The sequence below is a fragment of the Salarias fasciatus genome, chromosome 9, assembly GCF_902148845.1.
Source record: "Salarias fasciatus chromosome 9, fSalaFa1.1, whole genome shotgun sequence".
Lineage (NCBI taxonomy): Eukaryota > Metazoa > Chordata > Actinopteri > Blenniiformes > Blenniidae > Salarias > Salarias fasciatus.
In genome coordinates, this window is record NC_043753.1 from 23326516 (window position 1) to 23344209 (window position 17694).

Below are 17694 nucleotides of genomic sequence, written 5' to 3' on the forward strand. Positions count from 1 at the left end.
ACAGCTGTTGTCCACCTCTGGTTTACTGAGCTCGATATTTTCTGATCTTGTGAGACAAATCTTCACCGCTGATCCCAGAAAAAGACATTTAAAAACACAGCTGAAGAATGTAAACACATGTCAATAGTTACGATAACTCTAGTAGTAAAAGTCTATGGAGCAGTAATAAAATAATTATCTTTCCAGTAGAGTCAGTTTACTGCTTCCTGCTCTGCAGTGTTTTGACATGGAAGCCGTCCCTTTAAAGATATTCAATATCATTCAGAAGTATTGATCAGGAGCTGAAAAACGTCCCAGCTCTAAACTGTATTGGTTTAACCCCCGTGCAGGCGCCCAGGCCTGTTTATGAGGTGGTCAGCGGTGAAATATCGGCTAAAGCAGCGCAGCATTTATTTTCTACCTGAGTTTATTGTTCGTTGTTTGACTTGGCAGAGAGACTTGTGAACGTCTTTTCTGCGCTCATGTCTTCAGTTCTGTGGGTTTGGAAGCGGAGATGATTAATCTGCTGTGTCTCTTCATGTTGTGTGCTCCCACCGAAGGTTTTCTGAATCCACCGAGGGTGCTTTAAGATTCAAACATGATTTGTATTTATGAGAGTGTTTCTTCAACCATTGCAAATCCCCATCATCTCCGAGCTCCTCCTCATCAGATGTAATTAAAAGGTACACTGAGGCCGACTCTTGTTTTCCCACCCTCCCGCCATCCCCTGAATGCCTCTCTTCATCTCCTCATGTTGCTGCACAATTCACTTCAAATATTCATGCGCCGCTTCAGAACGTATTTAGTTGCCGGTGGCCTCTGCAGCTGCCTCATCAACGCAGGCTCCGCTGGCACAGCTGGATGTGGCAGCTTAAAAAATGGGAGGTACTTTTATTATCAGGATAAAAACAAAAAACACAAAAAAGAATAGATGTCTTCTGTGTGTGTGTGTTTTTGGGGGGGGGGATTCATGTGATAAAGCAGGGAGGATAAAAGAGGAGCGGAGCGCCGTGGAGGTCCTGTGAGGTTGACTGCCTGTTCAGTCCTGGGGGCTGAGGGAAGATTCTCACTGAGTGCTGCTTTCTCCGCGGAGCCGGTCGGGGGGGATTTGTACGGTTCTGACAAGCCGAAGGTTTCGCAGCCCTCTGCTGCTCTCCCGCCACATGTGGCTCTCCTCTTTCACCTTCTCCTCCTCTGATCCTTACAGCACCTTTAATCTCCATCATCCGCTGCCTCGGTCTGGCATGGCACCCAACAACTGGCATCCTGTTCGCTGCTGTCATGCAACTTGTCACACACGCACACACACACACACACACACACACACGCGGTTATATTTTACCTGGAATGCACATTTAGCTTAGCCATCACGCCAACTCGAGGTGCCGGCGCTAATCAGAGTTAATAAAGGTGGCTCTCCTGGATAAGACGTCACGCACAGCCGAGGGCTGTGGCGACCTCCGTGCTGAAACGGACGCGGCGGCCGGCGCATGAAACGATTGGGAAACGGAGATGGTTTAGTCATATGTGGGAAGCTGTTGAAAGAGATGGTCGATTTTTTTTTTGCAGAGCCAGCAGCTTCCCCCGGAGCGTGCATACAGCCCCTAATTTGAGCGAGCTTTTAAAATAGGTCAGAGTGTGGCATTTATCGGGCAATATTCGAGGCTCTTCCACTTTGAACTCTCTCTCTAATGGCGGAGCTTCAGGTTTTTCTTTGCTGCCCCTCTGCTGGGTGCCTTGTTATCAGAGGCAGCAGTGATCAGCTTATCTGTTTTTTGATGCTTCACTAATGAGATTAATTAGGAGGGAACACGAGGGATTTGGGCCTGCACATACATCTGGAATCCCGGGCCTGCCTTCGCCTGGTCAGCTCACCGGACGCTCACAATCACATGCATTTCACTGACGATATAAACATGGCGCGTGGCCAGAGACTTCTACAGATACAATGACAACGAGCAACAAGTACATGTCCACATCCTTCCTGTGGTTTGGAGCAGTTGTCATAAATTGATTTTTTTTTTTTTTTTTTTTCCTTCATGAAGAGTGAGTCACTGACTGAACACATGCAATGAAACCGCTTTAAGTTTCATTTGTGTACAGCAGCGGTTTCACAGAGGAACAGACAGCTCCGATGCAGTTACACCGTTTGCCCACTAGGGGGAAGGTGTGAAGTTGCTTCTGAAGTCCTGCCTGATGTCAGTTTCAGTGTGATGTCATTAAATGTCATCAGATTCCAGGCTGAATGTGTTGTGCGTTTGCTGTGTGGACCCGGGACGGTTGCAGGTGAGATTCCCAGGGCAGCTTCATGCGGGCCGAGGAGGAGAACCACCAGCCGGGTGATTTTTTGGACGCTCCCGGGGCTTCTGCCGGTTGTCTTTGTTGCGTGACTGCGAAAGGGTGGAGCTCTCCTGAACAGTGTGTACCTGTGCACTTTATGTAAATATGCCCAAAGGCGGTGTGTGTGTGCATGTCTGAGTGCTGTGCACAAGTGTGTGTGTGTGTCAAGAAAAAAAGCAACATCAGAGATTCACCAGTTTGCCATGATCATTTTTTTTTCCTGTGGGATTTTGACATTTATGAGAAACAATCCGTGGACACACGTGACCTGAGATGACTCTCTTTTCTATTTCACATGCATCCCCAGCATGAAAACGGAGAAAGCCTCCCTGTGTACTTCAATACAGTGCAGCATTTTTAGCAATTTTATTAATGTTGCTTGAAGGATTTAAGTAGCCATCGGTGTACCATAAAAACAAGTTTTCATTGGGGATCCCTGACATGGAAGCATTCAGAGTAATTTCCCATGATTCACCATTAAAGAATATTAGAATTACAGTTCGCAGCGCAACTATAGAAGCCACTGAGAAAACATTCTCCCATTTAATAGACTGCATAAAATCCACAGTAGGGACTTCTGCATGCTGAAAACATGTCCCGCATCGCTTAGCGGTCCTAATTTCTCTGTAAAGGCGTGTAGTACTTTTCCCTCGGGACTCGGCGTATAGTCGCATTTCCATAAACCGCGGCTCTCGTAAAGTTTGCCCAGTCAGTGGAAATGGGCTGCAAGTCCAGAGGGGCAAGTTCCCTTTAAAAAAAGATAACAAATAAATAAAATAATAACAGGAAAAAAGAAATACAAATCATCAGTTTGTAGCCTGGAGGCTGTGAGGGGCTTTCTGTCCCATGTTTTTCTCTGAAATGTTCTGTTCGGTCAGGGGATCTATCTCTTTTTGCAACATTTTTAGGCAGTTGTCAAATCAGGTAGGTCAGCGTGTGTGTGTGTGTGTGTGTGTGTGTGTGTGTGTGTGTGTGTGTGTGTGTGTGTGTGTGTGTGTGTGTGTGAGGACAGTCAGCAAGCTGTAATTCCCTTCTCTTCCATGTTAGGTCTCTGCCTTCGCTGTAATTGCTGAGCTTGTTAAATATTTACCCTGAGGATTAACTATCCCTCCTCGTTTGTCTCTCTGCCCCGATTGCCTGTATTTCTCCTCCAGTGTGTGTGTGTGTGTGTGTGTGTGTGTGTGTGTGTGTGTGTGTGTGTTTTTCTAGAGTCGGTTTTATGTGATTGTGTTCTGCCGCTTTTTAATCTCATTATTTAAAAGGCGAGGATGTTTTGTTTTGCAGTTTTAATCACGCTGCTTCCATAGTTTTAGGAGGGTTCAGGTAATTACAGGGCAAACATCGGAGGGAACGTTCTCTCTTTAATTAATTTTCATGGTGAGATGCTAGTAGCCGGGGCTGCTTTTTGTGTTTCTCTGACATTAAGTGAACCTGACAGCTTGTAAAAAAAAAAAAAAAAGAGGAAAAAATCAGCTCGATGAGAAGTCAACAGTTTGATTTGTACTTTTCAATCACCTTTCAATTCCCTTTCTTTCCAGCCTCATCCTCAGCTCCCTTTGAGCAGATACAAACTCAAACTGGCTTGAACAAGACGAGAAATCAGCACAGCTTGTGATAAGAATCAGATGGGAGTTTTACGGCTGAGGACCTGGAGATCACATAATAAAAGACAGATGCTGCTCTCTGAAGCGACGCTGCCTTCTGATTAATACACTTATGTATTGCTTTCCTATAGCTGTGATATCAGTCAGTACGGTTCATATACTGTATTAATGTTAGATATTGGCGTGGCATGTAGGTCAGACATAAAACCATGTTTATTTTTCTACTTTTTTGGGGGGGTTGTCATGTGATCACGTCTCTGCAGCTTCACTTTGTCTGATGAAGCTGAAACAGTTTCAAACACGAATACCTGAAGAAAATGTCATTGTAAAGCGCACGGGCGGATCAAAAAAAGCCATCGTGCAACCAAAAAAGACTGACTTCTCTTTAAAATTGAGACTCCAAAATGTAAATAAACCTTTTAAATCGTTCACTGAGTCTTGAAGAGATGATATTTAGCGTTATCATTTTTTTAAAGCAATATACATGCAGAGATATCCTCAAAGTAAAGATAATAATTAGTTTAATACACTGTAAAGCATCCTAACTGCTCCGTAGGCAGAAAATATCAATCCATTAAGTGTCTTTAAACATCCAGAAACCTGCCTGAACGGAGCAGTTTGTTCTAGAAAGAGCTATTAACTCATCATTTCCATGTAAACAGGAAACCTGATAGCCGTGCAGCCGTGCGTGTGTGTGTGTGTGAGTGTGTGTGTGTGCTGTGTTTGTGTTGGTGCTGTCAGTATTGCCATGTTCTTGCCAGGGTGACTGTTTTCTCGGTGCAGCGACGGCTTATTTTGACGGCGTCCGTCACCGTCCCGGGCCTTGACTCGTCCGTCGCGGCAGACAGATTCTCCGCCACGCCCCCCGGAGAGGAAAACACAGGCCCAGCATTCATCCGCATATATTTCTCCTTTTCGCTGCACTCTGAATTACATATGGGGGAATTTTCCTTTGTCCTTTCCCGCACGTCGTCGCTGACGCCCAGCCGTTTGCTCTTCTGCTCCACCTTTGCATGCGCTTTTTTGTTTCAAAGTTCAGTTGGACTGAGGGTAATTGGTGGATTTAATTTAAGTCTAATGTTTACAGATTCCACCAGAGATAGCCTGCAGAGCAGCAGAGTCAATCCCACTCGGTTCAGAGCTCCGGACACAGCCCGTTTTGGTGTCAGGATAAAGAAATGACAGCATTGTCACTTAATGCAACACGAGAAATACTGCTGGCGAGCATGAGTGCAGAAATGTACACTCTATGGCTTTAATTGGAATGGTATTTTGCTAGCTTCTTTAAGTCCTCTACTTGTGATATAACCAAAATTCAACAGTTACTACCTCAGATTGTTTGAAATCAAATATAATTTGAGTAATAAGATTATTTTTCAATGAATATTTCTTATTAATATTCGGTATTTGCTACTTTTTTCTTCTGCTATGCTGCTGTATTGTTCATGGATAAGAGGAAAAAATAAACTGAATTCTTTTCAAGTCTGCAGTAATTTGAGTTTCTTTTCAAGCCAAATGACACTTTGGGCTTCCATCCTGTGTAGAGTATCACAAGTTTACATAAGTGTATTGACAAATTAGGTTTCGTTAAGGCCAATGCTCACCTCCCCCGAGTCCCTGTGTCTGTTTTAAAATTCAAAGGTCGTTTCCTGTTTTAGATCGTTACGGCTTGTTGAAGCGATCTGAAATCTAATAAGAAAACAATGTTGTTTATGGTTCTGGTTAACTGTCTGTGCAGCTACACAGAGCAGTCTCAGAGCTTTCTTTCTGCAGTCATTTCATAACATTTAACCTGTAGGATCATTTTGAATTTATTATAATGTAGAAAAACTCTCACAACTCACTGCACAGCCAATTGTGTGGCTTAAAAAAATTCTTCAACGTCTTGCCAGTTTATCATAGCAGCACCTTGTTGTTACCAGGAAATTAAATCTGGAGCCCAAATATAAATGCCTGTGGTGTAAACGTATCGCGGCGAGGTATATTTATCAGTGAGTGTGTCTGGAAGCCTGCAATTAAAACTCTGCCTTCGCTCATGACTGCCGGTCCACTCAAGGTGTTGACAGGCCAGAGAAACACACACACACACACACACACACCCGGATGTGATGTGAGACTTCGGTGAAAACTGTCCATCTACGGTGAGTTTGGTGACCTGCCAGACCGATCGCCTCGCCCTGGGACCTCGCCGTACATCTCGGCGCTAATTGACCGAAGTGTGCGAGCCAGCGAAAACGCGTGAGTGGTGTGACACCGTCTGCTGGCTGAGCTATAATAAAAGAGGAAGAGAAAGGCCACAGGGCCGCAGACTCACGCCAGGCGTACCCGATCCCTGACGTCAGAAAGCAGACAGGAGACGGTTTTGTAACCAGCCAGCCGATAGAGGAAGGATAGACGAAGACAAAACAATCACGCAAGGCCCTTCGTCTAATGTCCGCTAATTTGAGCAGATTTCATGGACGTGAACCGCCTCTTAGCCGCCGTTTGGCCTAATCCTTTAATGTCAAGACTGAGGCAAATCGAGTCGGCGGGAGAGCAGACCGTTTGATTTCCTAAAGTGGTGAGAGCTGCAGCATGATAACTTTCTGAAAGGACTCCTTTGCTGTGGGGTGAAATGTGTATCAGGTCAGATTACAGACAGACTTTGTGTTTACTAAACTTTCGGTGACCCCACACTTTTTTCCTTCCCTAATACTCTGCAGCCCGAAGGCAGACAAGTTTGTAGGACAGAGGCCAAGACGCGTCAGCAGGCTGCACGGCGTATCAACCCAGGGAAAAGGTTTGGTGGCAGAGAGGTCGTCATGTGGCGTCTTCAGTCATCAGTCATCAGGCTACAGCTGATAACCGCAAATTAATTAAACTAATCCTTTTTGCGAGATATTCATGAGTTTGATTTCAGTGGAATGTAGATCTAAACCTCTAACTTTAGCCCATTCACTGAACGGTGCACAGCTCATTAACCCATTTCTTACATCTGTCTGCTCCTTTTTTAAAGTGAACACTCAACCCTCCTGAAGGTCGAAGCCTTTGACCTTTTCAGTTGTCCCTGTTGCTTGACCCAGTTGCAGCCTCTGATGGACTCCGAGAGAAGGATTTCTTCTGTAACCCGCTGCAACTTGCCGAGCGATGAATCAATGCTCGAACGCTGATATCTTTTGCCGTGCTGGACGACCGGACATTTGAGTCCTCAAAGCCCAAAAGACGCAGGGCGGTCGACTTGTCCGCCCACCATGTCAGTTAAAGGTCATATGTCACGAAAAGACGGCACGCAGATAAAAGCCGACCTGCTAGAGCGCCGCTCGAGCTGGTGGAATGAAATCCAGAGTTACCAGAGTCTCTTCGAGCGTGGGTAACGGAGTAAAGAGAAGAAAGCAAGACAACAGACAAACCGAACATTCGTCAACTTCTTCATTAGACGCTTTGATGCAGCTGCTCATCAATTCTGTGATAAGCAACACATCAATGAGCCCTTGTGGGATTTAGTGATGTGCATTGATTACGAGTGTCCAGCCAGACAACGGCTCACAACACCCGAAACCGCCTGTGCGTCATTACTGTTGAAGCAGAGAAAATGTGCTCTTATGCATGATTATCATCTCGAAACGAGAGAGCTCATCCACACTGTCTCCTCTTCTTTATCCTTTCTTTTGATAACTCTCAACCTTTTTTTTTTCTTTTTGTCTGTTCTTTCTTTGACCACGAACATTTCTGCCTCTCTCTTATCCTCCTCCTCCTCCTCCTCCTCCTCCCCCTCTCCTTCTTCCTCCCTATGGGGTTCTGCCCTCATGTTTCTTTCACTGACCTCGGTGAAAGAAAATCACCTCTCATCTCCATGTGCTTCATGAAGAGTGCGTGATCAGGCTAAATGCCAGTGCTCAGGCTTTTCTTCTTCCTCTTTCCTCCACATGCAACGTCTGTAATTCCGTGCTGCGAGTTCTATATACAAAGGTAGATGTATGGCCGCCTAACGTGTTTCCAGTGTAAACGTTAACGTGTTCTCACTGTTATGACTAAGCTAATGCCAGTGCTCAGGGTCTCATCATTCCCGGGCTTTATTTTGGCATGTGAAAACCCTCTCTATTTAGTTTAAAAAAACTTTGACACAAGTAGGTCTGCACACTTAAGTAACGCGAGGACTTGTGTTTGTAGCATTTGGTTGTAATTTAAATCATCCATGGTGAGAGAAAACAAATATTTTAATTTTATTTCATTGTGACATGGTTCAGTCGATTCATTATGATCCTTAGACATACAAGTTATTTAGACATAAGAGCGCCTTAAAGTGTGAAATGTCCTTGTCGTCTTTGGAAAAAGGAAATTGCACTCGTACTCATTGCGTGCATGCTTTTCATTTAAATATTAAATTCACCGTGTTGCTGCTGCCGTACAGCGATTCCCGGCTCAACGGTTCCATTTTAAATTGCACATTAGTTGCATGTCGGCTCGCTCTCCCACCCTCTTATATGTGTGTTTGCCCCCTCCACAGTCATCAGCCGCACAATGGCTGTTAACTAGCGCGACAGGGCGGCCATTCTAATCCCTTGTACGTATCGGGGGGCATGAATGGAGAAGCCGCCGTATGCGTTTAGCATCCTCACAGCTAACTCATTAGTTGCTTGAATCAAAGGCATGACACTGGCTTTGTCCCTGCCTGGCCTCTCGTGCCACAGACACTGAACTCGCTTGATTTGAGTTGGACTCGAGGGGCCAAAAGAGCCCCCTGGGATCACAAAAGGCCATAAGTGAATTACTCAAATCAGCGCCGGGGGGGGTTGGCGATGGGGCGGGGGACACTCCCATTAGACGCTAACTGTAACAGCTAGTGGCGGCAACGTAGCAGTGGGAGGTGTGTGTGTGTGCGAACGGACGGGTAGAGTGTGTGTTGGAGTTTGAGTGAGTGTGAATAGACAGCCAGGACTCATGCGGAGGGAGCAGAAGCCTTTGTTGGCCCAACACTATTGTTGGAAGCTGTCTTGTGTGATTACTGTCAGGGCTACCGCTTAGCGCCGCGCTCCGCCTGAACAACAGGAGCGCGGAGGGGCGGCGGAGGGGGGGCAACAAGCACAGCAAAGCCCCCGGAGATTAAGTTGATCATTATATTATGGGAGCTCTTTAAGGATGCGGCGGTGACGTTCCCCAGCTGTTGTTTTACACAGTTTGGAATATTGTGGCATGCGATTAGAAACGGCGCTTCGAGGAGAAGTGCTTCCATCGATTGTGCAAACTGCAGTAAATTTAGACTTATTGAAAGGTTGTGTTACGAGCAGACGTATTCCCTTTGAAGTTCTCGTCCTGTTCTTGGTTTGCAGTGAGGCTTTTTTCTCTTTTTTCTTTTTAAAGCAATCCCATCCCGTCCCACTCTTCCCGTTTATAATCATCGCAGCACACGACAGACCAGCAGACTGTGTTGATCTCCATGCAACATGTGTCTAAAGCCACATGTTGAAAGCCCACTTGATAAGTCATTAAGCCTCCAAACAGTCATGCGGTTACATGCACAGGAACACAGCTTTGGAACAAAAAGGTTTCTGCTGTTGTTTATTTTGGCGACGCTGAATTACAGAGCAACAGATGGAATTCGAGGATCCAAAAATGACACATGAAAGAGGGATGATGTTTGCAGATTAAAACTCACTCCATTCTGTTTGCAGGAACGCCTGGTGGCATGACAAAGGTCCGCAGCCCGAATGTCGGCCGTCATCCCGGCTCGGATGGCCGCCGGTGTCCTCCCGCTGAGCACCCAGGGCCCATTAGCTACAGCACAACCAATTTAACATGGCCACCCGCATAAAAAGCTCAGTGGTGTCAGTAATGCGATCTGTTGATGGCTAAACCGAGCGAATGGAGAGGCTATTCACAGTGGCTGATGAATGAACCCAGTGACACCGCTGCTCTGGCAAGATACAGGGCCACGCATTAGCCTAGAGGAGCAACTTCAACTGGCGGCAGAACGGTGAAAAAAAATAAGAAAAATCAGCAACATTTCAGAAAGAGCGTCAACAAACCTCCTCGATGGGCTTCAGTCTGTTACATTTGCTGCTCCGGTTTAAATTTGACCTTTTTGCTTGCAACGAAACACAGAACACCTGAAGCTATGACTGTTCCGAACTCTAAAAACTGAGAGGTTGACAACAAAAATGCGCTGCGCTCATACCAGAGGAAGCGACAGAATGTAGCAGGAACTGTTCTGCTGGTAGCAGCCATGCTCGCTCTTTGAAGAGGGCTCGTCGCGTGGCGTCCCGACCACATGTGCTGCGTGTTGTCAGGCCGTGTCTCCGCGCCGGTTGCATGAGCGCACCGTACGTCCCACCGTTTGTTTTGTCTGTCGCCTCCATTTATCTTAATTGAAGCATGCTTCAATGTGCAGCCGCGGCCGCGGCCGGTCCCTGCTGTTGTTCCCTAATGTAAATCGATATGTTTCCATGCGGTTGGAAAGATCACTAACCAAAGGTGGCATCTGACCCGATACAGCTCGATACGCTAACTACCGTCAGCCAGATGAGGTCCCCTTTCATCAGCATTTGATATGGGAAAACGGCAGCATGTAAACTCGCCCGAGTAAAAATAGTCCCTCAGATCATGTCACATAAAGTTAGGGTTATTCGCTGGAGCTTTGGGGGGAGTTCCAGTTTTTCGGACTCAGATTGAGTTTGTTTCAGATTGCCGGCACAAATGTGAAATAACCCCGAACGCTTTAGCCGTGAAAAGCATATGTTGCGGCGGAGAAGGGGCCATATGTGAGGGCTAATTAAACAGGACGAGAGAACGTGATGCAAGAATGTGTTTGAAACGATCGGTGTGCGTTGTGTTGGCTGGCAGGCCTGCGCTGCGCTCTGCACACCCGGCGCAGACTGAACTCTGAGTGAACTCCCCCTCGCTTCCGAATTATAATCGAATGAGTGAGCCTGACAAAATATTTTTAGGGTGAAGAGAAGACGTAAGCAGAGGGTATGACAGGAGGAAAGCAAGATAAAGACCGTTCTTTTTTATCAAACACGCACGCACGCACACGCACGCACACACACACACATACCTGGGCGATACAAAGAACAAGGCAAAGCCAAACATCAGGTCGCAGCAGCAGGATGGTCTGTGACTGGACGGCGTCCAGCCTCATTGTTGAAGAGGGGACAGCTCTCTGGGGGCAAATGTCTCACCCAGACAGCACACAGGTATCCTGTCAGTCAGCGAGATGAAACTTTCTGTGGATGTGTGTGTGTGTGTGTGTGTGTTTGTAGAGGAAGGAGCGACTGAAAGAGAAAGGCAGTTGCGTGACTCGTGCTCGGCTCGGTCCAGCAGCCCCCCAGGAGTTATTTGTTACCCGGGGAGAAAGGAAGATACATCTCAAGTGTTATACCGTAAACAGAGACACGGCGGGGCCACAATGCCTGCTGGAATTCATTTGTACACACACTTACAGTATATGTGTGTGTGTGTGTGTGTACTGAAAAAATTATGAGCAGGGCTGGAGATTTCACCCCGCTTCCCCGGCGTATTAACCGCACATGAAATTTGAAGGCGCCGGTAAAGTTCATGATAGGACGTCCGATGGGAAGGACGCACGCCGACACACAGACCACTCCGTCTTCCCAGTGCTTCTTTTATTTATAGGTGTGTTGAAACTGGTCGATTCCCACGAAAATCCTGGAAACGAAGCGTCCTTTCTGGACGATTTCACTGAGCACCAGCAGCCAGCCGAGGCCCCTCGGAGGGAGTTCACGGCATGAAAGCACTCTGAGGCTTAAGATTTAATTTCAAGCGGGGTAAAAAAAAAGAAGGAAGTGAAAGAGTGAAAGAGTTAAGAAGCAGGAGCTGAATAATAAAGGAGGTGGTTGCTTTTTATAGTTGTTCGGGTCTCTCTTTCAGATGAGCTGCGGAGCTCGGTCGTCACTGGCTTGTTGTTCACACCCCTTGCAGGTTCAGCCTCAGAGTTGGAAGTCATGTGATTACAGGAGTGGCATCAAACTGGCATAACGCATGAAATATGAGGAAAACGCCTCAGAGCAGAAACACATTTCACAGCTGTCGGTGTTAATGCTCCAGTGGAATGGCTTAATGACATGTTTTAATTTCAAAATGTAGCTTCAACTTCCATTAGTATTGAATCAGAGCTGGGTTTTATCTCTTCAAACTACAAGTTTCTTAAATGTTAGCTGTCAGATCTAACTGCTTCAGATCTCCAACCAACAAAAACAAAAAAAAAACAACAACATTTTTTTTGTAATCTGCACAACTTCCCCCAGATGTTTAACATATCTGCGTCAAGCCAGCGCTGGAGTTTCATTTCTGCACTTGATGACTTGCATTTCTTTTTTAGACTTTCACTTTAACTCACACGCTTTTTGCCAAACGCTTCAACTGACATTTCATTTCCTTCCAACTAGTCTGGCTTAAAAACTGACATTTTTCAGTGTTTCTGATTTTTTCCTAATGAAATAAAATGAACCGTGCTTGCAAGTTTTCTTAGAATACCTTGATTTGTTCTAACCAACAGTTCACACCCGAGTAATCTGTTTATGAAAATAGTTTATTGTCTCTAGAAACTAAAGAAACCAGAAATTGACAGATTTTTACACAGAATACGGAGTTAATGTGAATATTAGTTTTGTTCTTTACAACTAAGATGAGATCAAAGAACTAAATCGAAAGTTTTCATACTTTTTCAAACCATACATTAAGTCAAAAACAGCCAGAATATAATGAGCAGTAAAAGAGTTGAGCATGAACTCACAGCAGGACGTCTAAATCATTTATTCCGGTTCATTCTTGGAGCTCTATTCATGACCATTAATTGTTCTTGAAAGATTTTCTTTTGTCGTGGAAGATTTCCTTTAATTTTCAAAACTCTCCAGAATCAGTTTAATGATGCGACATGAGCGCCTGTCAGTGTGACGCCTTTGTGTCTTTGACCTTATTAGAAACGGAGCCACGGGCACCGAGCCTCCAGACCTTTCGGGGACGAGCGCAGCACTGATCTAATGACTTATTCATCACGCACAATGGCCTGACCTCTGTCAGACGCTACACGACACACAGCGCAGAGATCAGGCCGGTTCATCATATCAGGTGCATGAACTCGGCGCGGCGAGATCGCGGAGCGGTGATAGATATTATGGCTCTGGGTTCAGAGGGAGGGTCGAGGCGGTCTCCAAATATGTTCAACGAGAGGAAAAAAAAAAAAAAAGAAAGAATGGAGAAGAGAAGAGGACAGAAAATGACAGAGAAGTGGTGAAGAGAAGTGTCAGGCTGTGTTTCCGTCTCCCAGGATCCCACTTCAATTGGCATGTTGTGCAGAGGAGACTGTTAGACTGAATTTAAACAGCTGCCGGCTTCACCCACAGCAGTACACACACCCACACACACACACACACACACGGCCCTCCCCTGCTCCAAGTTTGCGTGCGGAGCTGGGAAATTCTCCATGCTAATGTGCCAGGGTTTGTTTTCATCATCAAATTGCAAATGTTTTAAATATGCGTCGCGTACGCACATATTTACCCAGTCAGAGCTCTGACAGCCTAATCCCTGTTTTCTTACGGTGTCATCTGTCAAATAAAGAGCTGGGAGCTTCCACCCATGTTTGTTTTTCGTTCACCACTCCCATCATTTTTCCGTCATATTTGATTTCTGACGGGATTTTTGAGAACGACGCGACTGGAGGTGCCTTCGCCGGCTTTGTGTACAAATCAACAGATGCAAAGAGGGATAACCATTAGCTGGAGTAGCTTAAAGCTCTCTGGGAAACAAAAGTGATCATTGAAAGGTGTGAATATGTAACATGATGCTCACCAGACAGCAGAGTGGCAATGACCTGAACACAATGGTTTTTACCCACCATTACTTATTTCCTGTCATTTATTAATAACAATAATAAAATATAATGAAAAAAAGGAATAAGTGGAGTTTAAATCTGATATCTATCGCTGAAAGCTCACAACCTAAACATTCAGCACAAACAGGCATCTTGCAAACGGCTGTAAACACGACGGGAGTTGAAGTTTCCCCAGTGTTTTCCGACAAATTAAAAGTGATAAAGTTGTCATTCAGAGGCCTAACCCAGTTTCTGGGCTGTCAAAAGTTTAGCCGGGCTCAGCAGAACTCCGGCGTCGGGGAGCTGTTGATGTGACAGCCTGAGCCGACGCTGAAAGCCTGAAAGCGTGAACACGGCAGGAGTATCAAAGCTCCGCCGAATCGGCCGCCGCCGCCGCCACCTGTGTCTCATCATGAAACCAGGACTTCAGCTTCCCGCCATGTTTTCCTGTGAAAACTTTGCTCAGGATGATGTTGAACTTTTCTGCCTCTGTCAAATGTTTGCTGAGAGGCATTATTATATTTTTCAAGGGGGGGGGGAAATAAAAATACGGCAAATCTTTGCTTAAAGAAACAGACAACCCAGTTTGGGATGATGGAGCGTGAAGCGCCTGCCTGCCCAGGGTGAAGCGTGGAGTCGGTGCGGGGTTATCACTCTGGAAGCAGAACTTTTTAATGTATTTTTCCATCACTCTCCACCAAATCATCCTTGTTTACCTTTGTAAACAGGGACGGCTCATGCCTTGCTGTTTGACTGAAAACCACACGGTTATGATCGTCCCGACGTGCTTTTCAATAAATCCCGCTCGATAAAATGAAAGCTTGTAAAAGCAGCTTGGCCAGGAGGAAATAAACTCCACTTTATGTGGAGAAAACGGGAGATAATCTCGGCGATAATTCAATTTCCGTCTCCCGTAGTTTGAGCGACAGCAACAAAAGAATGTTATTCAAAGTGAAATTGAAACGGGGATTCATCCAAGTCCTACGACGAGCAACATGAGGGTAAACAACAGATCGCTGGAGACTCCTTCCTTGTGACTCATGAGCAACAAGTTCTCAGAAGGAAGAGACGGAGAGAGAAAGAAAAAGAGAGAGAAGCAGTCTTTAGGGAGGGGGGGGGGGGGCATAATAACATCATTGTGGCTGTTTGAAGTCGCATCAGGCCTATTTCCCACATACAGTAAGTACAGGCTGTCTGCATGTCTGCTGGCCTCTCGCCACTCAAAGGCCACATTCATGGAGGCGCTGCCGCCCTCACAGAGGGCAATTGGATCCACCAGATACCCTTCCCTTCTCACGCAATGTTGTGTAAACCCGGGGAAAATGACCTCAATATGTCCCTAAACGAGTTAAGGATGAAGATGCCGCGCCCGCTCACATGTCTCAGGCATGATAATGTGGTGATAGTTTTATAAATACTCGCTCTCATGCGCGCACAGAAGCAGCGAGCGCAGATCGTCTCGAGCGTCTGAGTTTCCCACCCCAGCCGCTGTGGCTGTTGGATGTTTTTTTTTGTTTTTTTTTTTTCTCACCATCTGTTCACACTGGAATTCTTTGTGTGTCATATTATCAGACGGTTTCGCTGTAAACAAATTCACTGAGTCTTCAGAACAGGCTGCCAGGGTTCAGGCGAGTCTGATCTAAGTGGAGCCAACGCTGCAGAAAGATTGCATACTTCATGTTTAGTTTAAAAGCAACGAACAACTGAAAATTGACAAAAATTTGGCACGGAATGAACTTCCTAAAGTTTCTGGAGAATTCCAGATTCCTTCATTTTTTCCGCTCCTCGGGGGTTGTCAGCCCCCTCCTCCTCCTCCGCTGCACCAACCAGCTTCACTTCCTCCTTCACAACCACCTTCCCCTCCTGCTTGGTATCCTCCTCTAACGTCCAGCGCGTCCTCGCCTCCAATATCTCCAGCTTTATCGTCCTCTCGACCTCTGACCTCTTCATCACGTCACACGTGGCTGTCATTATAACTTTATCTAGTTGGGTTCTGAGCCGTCCCGACGCAGCTTCACTGGGTAGGTTTACCGTTAAAATTGAAAACAAGTGCATTTAAATAAATGTTCTGGAAGTCAAATCCATTCAAATGGAACTTCGCTGTTCGGAAAGATTTAAAAAACGACATGACTAAGTTTCCTCATGTTTTTTTGTTTTTTTTGTTGTCTTCATATTGAGAGTATCAGAAGTGCTCTCGGCTTCTAGCGTCTCTTCGCTGGTCATTCTCACGCTGAACACTTCCTCATGCCGCCGCCACACCTTGGCCCGCGGGCCTGGACAAACTCAAACCAAACTGCCAACTGGCGGTGCTTCCGCCCGCTTTAACGCTCGCTTTCTTTCACGCTCTTTTCGTTGTTGTTGTCTTTTTGTCTTTTGCCCGACTGGGAAAAGACAGAAGGCTGATGGGGGCTGCGAACAGAGGAACGGAGGTGCAGCAGGAGAGACGGACAGAGGTACAGAGTCTTGCATAATTCAAGAGCAACTCTTCATTCATCCAGTTTGTTGGACCGACGTCTTCAAAGAAACGTCAGATGGGCTAATTCATGCAGAAAACTCTCTGACTTGACCTAATTGGCAGAGCCATACGGCCACTGACGAGGCTTTGCATGATTCAGATTTTCCAGAAAGATCATCTTATTAGTTTGAGTCTTTATCTGTTCATTTAGTGATCAGCCAGAGATCGTAACCCTTAATGGTTCCATAGCTGCTCTGTTCATACGGGGGCTTTGAACATTAATCTCTCTTAATCTGCTGGACTGAGCAAACATGAAATTAAAGTGAATTCCAATTTCTTTAAACCACCGCTGCTGCCAGGACTCCAGATCACATCCCGGTTTTCTCCTCAGACATGCTGTGCTTTTAAAAAAGACGCGCCGTCATTCAGTGGAAATTAGCAAAAAGCAGCACCAACAGAAGATCAGTGAGATTACAGCCCGCCTGTGCAGCTAATAGATTTTTTTTTTTTCTTGCAACACCTCCCATGTTTTCAGTCAGCAGCTGGATGGATTGCAGAGACAAAACACCTGCCAAAAGCCTTCAGGCCGGAGACTTTACTCTTGGCAAAGCGCCTCCTCCCTGCTACTTCAAGTCCTCCTCCTTCTCATGCAACGTCTCGCCGCCAAATTCTCCGTCAATTTCCAGGCCATATTGAGGCTGTTTCGTGGCCTCCGCTCCCTCTCTGGTGGTGTCGCCGCAAAAAAGAAAAAAACACAAACTGAGATTTGATGAGCTGGAAAATCTCATTCCAGCTTGTGGAGAATTATTGTCCCTTCTCTGTATGTGAAGTGTCAAGATGTCGTCTTTCATCATACAAGGAAGGAGCAGGTATTAATATCTAATTACCTAAAACAGTAATAAAAACAGCAGTGAAAAAAAAAATCAAGATTTTCCACCATTTTTGGTATGTTTACAACATATGTTGAAATTTTCATCCATATTTACGATGCCGTCCTCCTCGTGTTCGCAGCAGCTGTCCTACAAGTCGTCCGTGGACTACCGTACTTGAAATGAAGTGCTAGCGTGTTGGCGACCGTTAGCAGGCCTGTCCCGCTCTGTTGCATCTGAAGGAGTTTAAACGTGGGCTACAGCAGCCAAACACATTACCTAAGATCCCTGGGTAGAGCTCTCCTGACAGATCGCAACACATCTGCGAAGCTCATAAGCCTGAAACGTTTAGAAGTCGGCCGTGAAAAAGATTCACAACCGGCAAGCGAGGCTAAACTGGAGCAGCTCAGTCGATCGGAAGCAATTAGAGCTGAAATTCACAAGACGACGTGTTGAAGTGATGATTGTAGTTTATAAATCAATAAACAAGTACTTTACTGTATAGTTATGTTATTTAGATGTCTTTGCATATTATACTTAAACGACACAGAAAGTAAATTTCTGTTTTATTCTTTGTAATTTTAGCTCATAAGTTATGAAATTTATGAAATGAGCATCGTTTTTTTTTCTTCTTCT

General features: G+C 45.7%; 1 protein-coding gene across 2 annotated transcripts in view; it reads left to right on the plus strand.

Moving 5' to 3' along the window:
• The window catches only part of ahrra (aryl-hydrocarbon receptor repressor a), a 59073-nt gene that overhangs the window by 3042 nt on the left and 38337 nt on the right, over positions 1–17694 (plus strand). The gene's annotated exons all lie outside the window — the stretch shown is intronic.